We start from the raw sequence: 6,954 nt of genomic DNA on the forward strand, positions 1-6,954 counted from the left end.
AGGACTAATTTCTCTTGGTGCCTCGCGACTTGACTCTGTAAGTAAGCTGGCTTGCTCGCGTGCCTTTTGCCACGCGCAATTGAAACAAAGAAAGCAGAGAAATGAATGGTGTACCGGATGTTGAAAAGAAACGCCCGGTACCAGTGGCGTAATGTCAGCGTAGACGGCGCCCTTGCCTTTATTGGTAGAAATCGATTGGGTAATAGCTAAACAAAACGGTCAATATCGTCGGTATTTAATGTCGAAAACGTTGAAGTTCGTGAGGATGTATCTAACGAGAGAGTAATCGTGATAACGATTTGAATCGACACGACTGCAGGCTTCTCGATTATTGACGCTCGGTTTCGAAGCGCTAATAAAGCAAGTATGTGTGCGAAATACATTGACAGATAAAAAAGAGCACCGAATTATGTGGTCGAAGAACGCGAGGTTAGCGGAACTTTCTTTTCATACGAAATGGACAAATATACGTACTTCGCGTTTGAATATAACTGTTACCTCGCATCGGATGATTTTTTGATGAGATTAGCTGATTACAGACGATGCAATCTCACTTGCCATTTCTGGAGCATCCAAAAGGCCTTGACCTCCAGCCGAGGATGATTTTTTATGACTCTAATTCGTTGGGACTGGCTACAATTTTTCTTGTAATGGGTTGGCGGTCTTATTCGCCCCGTACCTGTATCTAAATAAGTTTTACACAAAATAGCGAGATCAAAGACAAATTCAAAAGTGTATACGAACATTTTGGCTTCTTATTAATTTTCAACTTCCCGTTTCTCTGATTTCTGAGACAAGAAGCAGTTGTTGTAATCACCCCAAAAATTAAAGGCTGAGTATTCGCTAGATCTCGACGCTTCGAGATCTAGAGAATCACCTCCGATCATTTTCGAATGGACGCTGTGTCTGCGTATGTATGCATTTGCGTATGATACGTGTGACCAATTTTTTTGTCCGCCGATATCTCGAGAACGAATTACCGGATTTCAAGGATTTTTTTCTTAATCCACGGGACTTTTCCAAACTTAGAACTGATGAGATTTTGACTTTGATCGGATCAGTACTTTTTGAATTATTTGAATGACAAAATTTGAGTAATGAAATGAAAATAATGACCTCATGAGAATGGATAAATGGATGTGATTGAAAATTGGTACCGTAAGGTTTTTGAATCGCTTATCACGAATTTAAAGTCAGATTCGCGAAATTTAAGTTTGGCGTATTCAATATGTTGAAAAAACCTACAAGCATTTAGATTTTTATGAAAATTGGTAGTCAAAGGTTTGTCAGGTGGCTGATCACGAAATGAGATCAGTTTTGCGAAATCCAAAATGGCAAATCCAATACAGTGGAAAAAAACCTGAAAACATTCCAATTTCCGTACAAATTAGTAGGCGAACGGTTTTTGGTTTACCGATAACGAATCTAAAATAAAATTTCAAAAATTTATAATGGTGGACCCATTAAAGTGTTTCAAAATCAAAAACACCTCATATTTCTACATAATATGGTACCTAGAGCTTCTAAATCGTTAATCACGAATCGAAATTTGTAGTTCGAAATTCGAATTGGATGTTATTATTTTTTCCTATGGACTCGGAAGCTGCATGGCTCACGTTCAATCAAAAGCCAGCCGCTTACTTTTTTAGAATCAATATTTTTTCTCGTTCTTAACTTTCTCAATTCTTCATTGATCTTGCTATTAATTGCTTCATATCTGCAATACGTGTTCACCATCTAAAATCAGGTATTACATGCAAAAACTGAAAAATGGCATAAACTACAAATCTTAAGATTAACTTTCCCCCTCGAAGCCCTTCAACTTTGTACGAAGGCTTTTATTATATCCCTTCTCGTCTCTGAGACATTCGTCTAGGGCGATTAAAATCGACCAACCCGTACAGTACCATGAAGTAAAAGTCGGAATTGGTGCCCTATTGTTACTGGGTATAAAATGTACAATATTTGACTAATTCAGCATTTCATATCTGCATTACTATACGTGATTCGGGAAGCTTCTCGCGAATTATGTAAAAGAAAAAAAATAAAAAAAAAAACCATTCATCTGCATGTTTACTAACACTAATCGCAAGTTAAAATACAGATGATGATTTAAATTTATATAGAAAGTACGTGGATAAAATACACCTATATCAATATCGAATTAGTACAGACTTTGATCGCGGCCTATACTCAACCAAAACTACTTTTACTCCTCTGCTCATCTATAATTGTGAGTTATAAGGCCTCGACTTGTGTGTGAACCTGCCAGGCTATTTCAAGCTGATGATTATGAGATTGCGTTTGAATTCCATAATCGTAACATGCGAGTGCTGAAACGTCCCTTCTCTTTAACCCGCGCAATGAAAGTTGGTGAATTAGTTTCTGGATTACGTAGTTCTTACAATTTATCAAAGAATAAAGTTTTGACGAACGTTCCAGCGCTATAATTGAAACGAGCATACAAAATCCCATGTTTTAATTTTCAAAAAATTGACTACTCTCGCATAGTTGGAACTCATTTTGTATTCGAAGAAAGCGAGAAAAAATATTCCTTTATCTACATAAATGTGATACACCTTGCGTAGTTAGCGAGCAAGATGATAATTCATCGACATTTCGTGTGAAACTTTCTTCCCATAGCGTTGCTGTGAAATATTCAGTACACTAATCGATGTATCATAATTAATTAGAATTCATGCAAAATTATTTCTACATTTACGAAGAATGATTTTTGAAGCTACGAATCAAAATTTCATACAGTCACAGGTGCAGTTTCATTACACAGCCATTTATTCACCTCCTCCTTCAGTTGGATACGTAGGGAAAATTAAAACGAATTATAGACGGAACGGTAAATGATTCTCGGGTAGCTTGACGAATCGATTCAGGTGTACATCGCATTATTTCATGCCATTTGCAAAGGGTTGCAATTACCGTACACCAGCCATGACTGAACTAATTATCGTTTCGAAATAACAACAAGTAACAAACTCATCAGTCGATGTAGCAAAACCTAAGAACCAATTGAAATTTTTTCTTCCCTTTTCCTTCAAGTAATTTTTCCATGACAGAATTGCAGAATGCTCATGCACCATCGTCAGCATACGTTTCATTAATTATATACATATACCTTCTTCTCACTCGATCACCGATTACGCTCTCTCGATATCGGTAACCATTTGTCATTTATAACCCAGACGTGTGTCTGCGAGGAATCGACAAGTAGTTTGAAATAGGAGCAAAAGCTATTAGCGAAACACGTTTATAACAGTTACAACACGCACGGATCAGCAGACGTAACCTCTGATTACTGATCACCAGAAAAGTCCAAGGTATTATTCTGCAGCTCTCGTCTCAGAGAAAATTGACACTTGAGAAATCGGCGTTAGCCTCATTACATTGTAACCTATCATTTAAAATGCCACCTTCCACTTTCCTTCTCATGACTTAATATACTCCATCTGCAACTTCACACTTCCGCGTAGATCGAGAAAGAACGAAGCTGGAAGTTTTACGCTGGTCTATTCTAGAAAAAAAAAAAAAAAAAATGTAACCATATTCAATCGTTCGGCTGATGCGGAATTATGTGGAGTCGCTTGGGGACTAAAAAGTAAGTCTCGTTTCCATATGCCATCATATCAGTGAAAAATGATTGTTCGAAAAATGTAACACTTGAGATGTTATCAGTGGTAAGCGGCGTCCCTTATTAGGAGCTAATCCTATTAATTTATGAGCAAGTACGTATGTGAAACATGAGAACGTCGTCATTTGAGTCTATTTCATTCTTATCAAATCGCATTTATCTTTTGAAACTTTTTTTAGGCAACAGACGGTACATGTAACGCTTTATGGGAAGCTCTGTAAAAACTTCCTATAGCGGTTGAACCAGAAAATTTTACTTGAATTTATCAAAGATAATGATTTTATGAATCTCAAGAGCTTGCAAAATCGTGATTCTAACTAAATACAATCATTCATCAAGATGTTACTTGAGGAATTTCTACAGAAGATATCAAACTTTTCAGATCAGTAGTTAAAAATGTTGCGCCTATTAATTGGGATTATTACTCTGCTTTGTGACAAAGATGACACTGTTTATCTTATAGTCTACTTAAGACAATCGGCTTCTCTTTAACCCCTAAAATCGTTTCGCAATCACCGCAACGACACAAGGCTGTACTCCTCGTCGTACGAGCGTACACCCAGAATGCAGTTAGAAAGTCTGCTTTAGGGGTCATAGAGCGAAGCCACAGTGATTGCCGCATGATTACGTAAATGATTCATGGATGTGCACATCTTGCCCGAGCCAGCGCTCCTTCGAGGGCAAGTTTTGCAAGCCGACTGAATATCTAAGTATCGACTGGACCCAACGCTTACACGCGCGAACCCTGGCCCAACTCTTTTCAACGCTAACTTCCGTCTTTTCGTTGCAATTATAATTTTTTCAGGCCACAGGGATGAGCTTGATTCGCTTGAGAAACGTTATAAACAAAAGTACTCTTATTTTGACTGTACCGTTTGGTGAAATGTTATGAAATATCGAAGATGAAGGGTTGTCAAAGTAGTTAATTAATTATTGAACCGCAATTATTGCATTTATCATTAAGTTTCCGCGCGCCTGCGCATGCGTCAGAGAAATTGTTGGCCTATTATAAATTATGGAGATTATGGCCTCTGACCACTGAAATGTAAAACGATGCTAGCTAGCTCGTCGCTGAGAATGCGGTTGGAGTCTGTCTCTTCGGTGCAATAAAGCAAAACGCTTGCGATACGTTGTTTCAAAACTTTAACAGTCCAGCTCTAGACTAGATGAAAAACTTGCGCAACGATGCGCAAGGATAGATCAGAGCAGAGAATTGTTTCGTAAGTGTGAATCTGCATCGCCATTTATATCACACGATGCCTTAGAGCGTAATAAGTTTAATGAAAAATTATACCGTAAACGGAGTCAATCTGGAGCTCAAATGATGGAAGATAATTTTTTTCGAACGACATATCGCGGCCAATAATTAAAAGTACAGGACGACTATCGTTCAAATCTCTCAAGATCGAATCTCGAGAAATATACGGGAAGTATCAAATAGATATGCCATGAAAATAATCTTCGAGGATGTCGCATAAATTTTAGGTAGTGAGAGTTGTGAGAAAATGAAATTGCAAGAAATCTGATAGCGAATCACCTCAATATTTGAAAACTTGTTTTAAATGCCGAAAGAACGAACAGTGCTGAACCACCGCGCATAACTTTCACTTTTTCTCTCTCTATCTCTCTCCCTCGCTCGTTCGAAAATTGATATTTGACCAAATCGAAAGTGCTCTACGAGGAGCCGGAATCGGTACGATTTCTGAAAAAAAAGAGGTGAGTGTAGGATTCCTTTGCGGTCGGCTCTTGTAACCGGTGGGATCAAAATCACACGGCGTTCTTTGTACCATTACGAAATATATTTTTTCAAGCGAGTTGTGTCCGCACGGCGTTGGCATCAAATTAGATATAGAATCTAATTCGCATGCACGCGTCTAAAATTATTCGGCGACCAAATGATTCACCCACAATCATGATCGGTTAGCGTGTAGCTTCGTGACTTTCCTGAGACGTGAAACTTGCGTGCAAGTATTATGACGGCTTATACCTTAGACTTTTTCCTTGGTAATAACGAGTTATGAATAACATTTCCGAACGTAACGGGGAACACGTAACGCGTACGATCGTGCGTAAGGGAGAGTAAATCTAATTCAACAGATTTGTTTTAACCGATATACCTACGTTACAAAAGTATTTAGAAAGCTCGTGCGCTGATGCTGACAACGGCGACATTTCCCTTGACTGTATATTAATTTCTCAATTTTTCTCCTTTTCTCAACTTCGTTACAGATCAATCAACGCTACCTCGGTGAGCATCTTCGATGACAAACGTCCAGGAAGCGTCGAGGCGCTCAGCAACCTCGGAGTCGCCGGTGAAAGAGAAGATCGACCGAGAATATCCGAGGTCATACACCGACCTGAAGTTTGTTGAGAATCGCGCTTTCTTTAGGATTGGAAAGTGAATGGCCTTAGCGAGGGCCCCGGGCATCTTATCCACGATTCGCGATCCTTCATTTTCGTCGATTTGCCACTCACTTGAGAATTCCACCTCATGTAACATGTCTGCAACATTTCCTGACGCAGAGCCAAGTGTTTTTTGTTCATCTCTCTAAATCTCCGCGGTCGCATTGCGCCAATAAATAATCTCCACCTGGTCGATCGGTCTTAGAAAATCATGATAACACGATATGCTCACTTTTCTTGTCTTGCAACCTGCTCTAACAGAACTACATCGCAATACGACAAGATCGGCGATATCTCAATGGTTACCCATTCATTTCACACTCAACTAACTTCGGTTTTTCAGTATAAAAATTATTTCCAGGAGTATTCGCAGTACGGGAGAATCTTGTAACTTAATTATTCAGCCAGTCGATCACATCGTCAGTTCTAAAGATCAGCTGGATTGCATTGACTTGAGATTATTAAAGGACTTTTTGGTCGGAGGGTACTGAGTCAGTGATCAATCAATGAACGCAGGTTTAAGTAAGCTTCGCAAGTTTTATTAACATAACGCATCGTTGAACCACCTTTTCATCTAATCATATTCCCACCGTCCACATTCTCTTCCACATTTTCACCCTATCACATCTTCGCTCTCCTGTTTTCCAATTTCCGCATTGACCCACTCAAATTTGGATTTAAAGAAGTCCGTCAGTCGTAATAGTTGCATATTATAGCAGGACAATTATCTGACAGAAATCTATGATTTTTATTTCACAATGATTCAGCCAATATAAACGTATAAGGTAAGACATTAATCGGCACTCATTCGCAGCGTTTTAGAAAACCTTCCACTTCCTGGATTGTTGAAGATTATTTGAGCCAAAACATCTCACCAAATTTATTGTTACTACATGCAGTTTCCT

The 6,954-nt window shown here is 38.7% G+C and overlaps 1 long non-coding RNA gene across 1 annotated transcript in view; it reads left to right on the forward strand.

Moving 5' to 3' along the window:
• Positions 1–6,954, forward strand: part of LOC124181446 — a 59,808-nt gene extending 52,854 nt beyond the window's left edge. The window contains exon 4 of the long non-coding RNA XR_006870468.1: positions 5,876–6,954. This is a non-coding gene — a long non-coding RNA (uncharacterized LOC124181446). The remainder of the gene's footprint in view (positions 1–5,875) is intronic.

This window comes from Neodiprion fabricii, chromosome 4 (assembly GCF_021155785.1).
Source record: "Neodiprion fabricii isolate iyNeoFabr1 chromosome 4, iyNeoFabr1.1, whole genome shotgun sequence".
Classification (NCBI taxonomy): domain Eukaryota; kingdom Metazoa; phylum Arthropoda; class Insecta; order Hymenoptera; family Diprionidae; genus Neodiprion; species Neodiprion fabricii.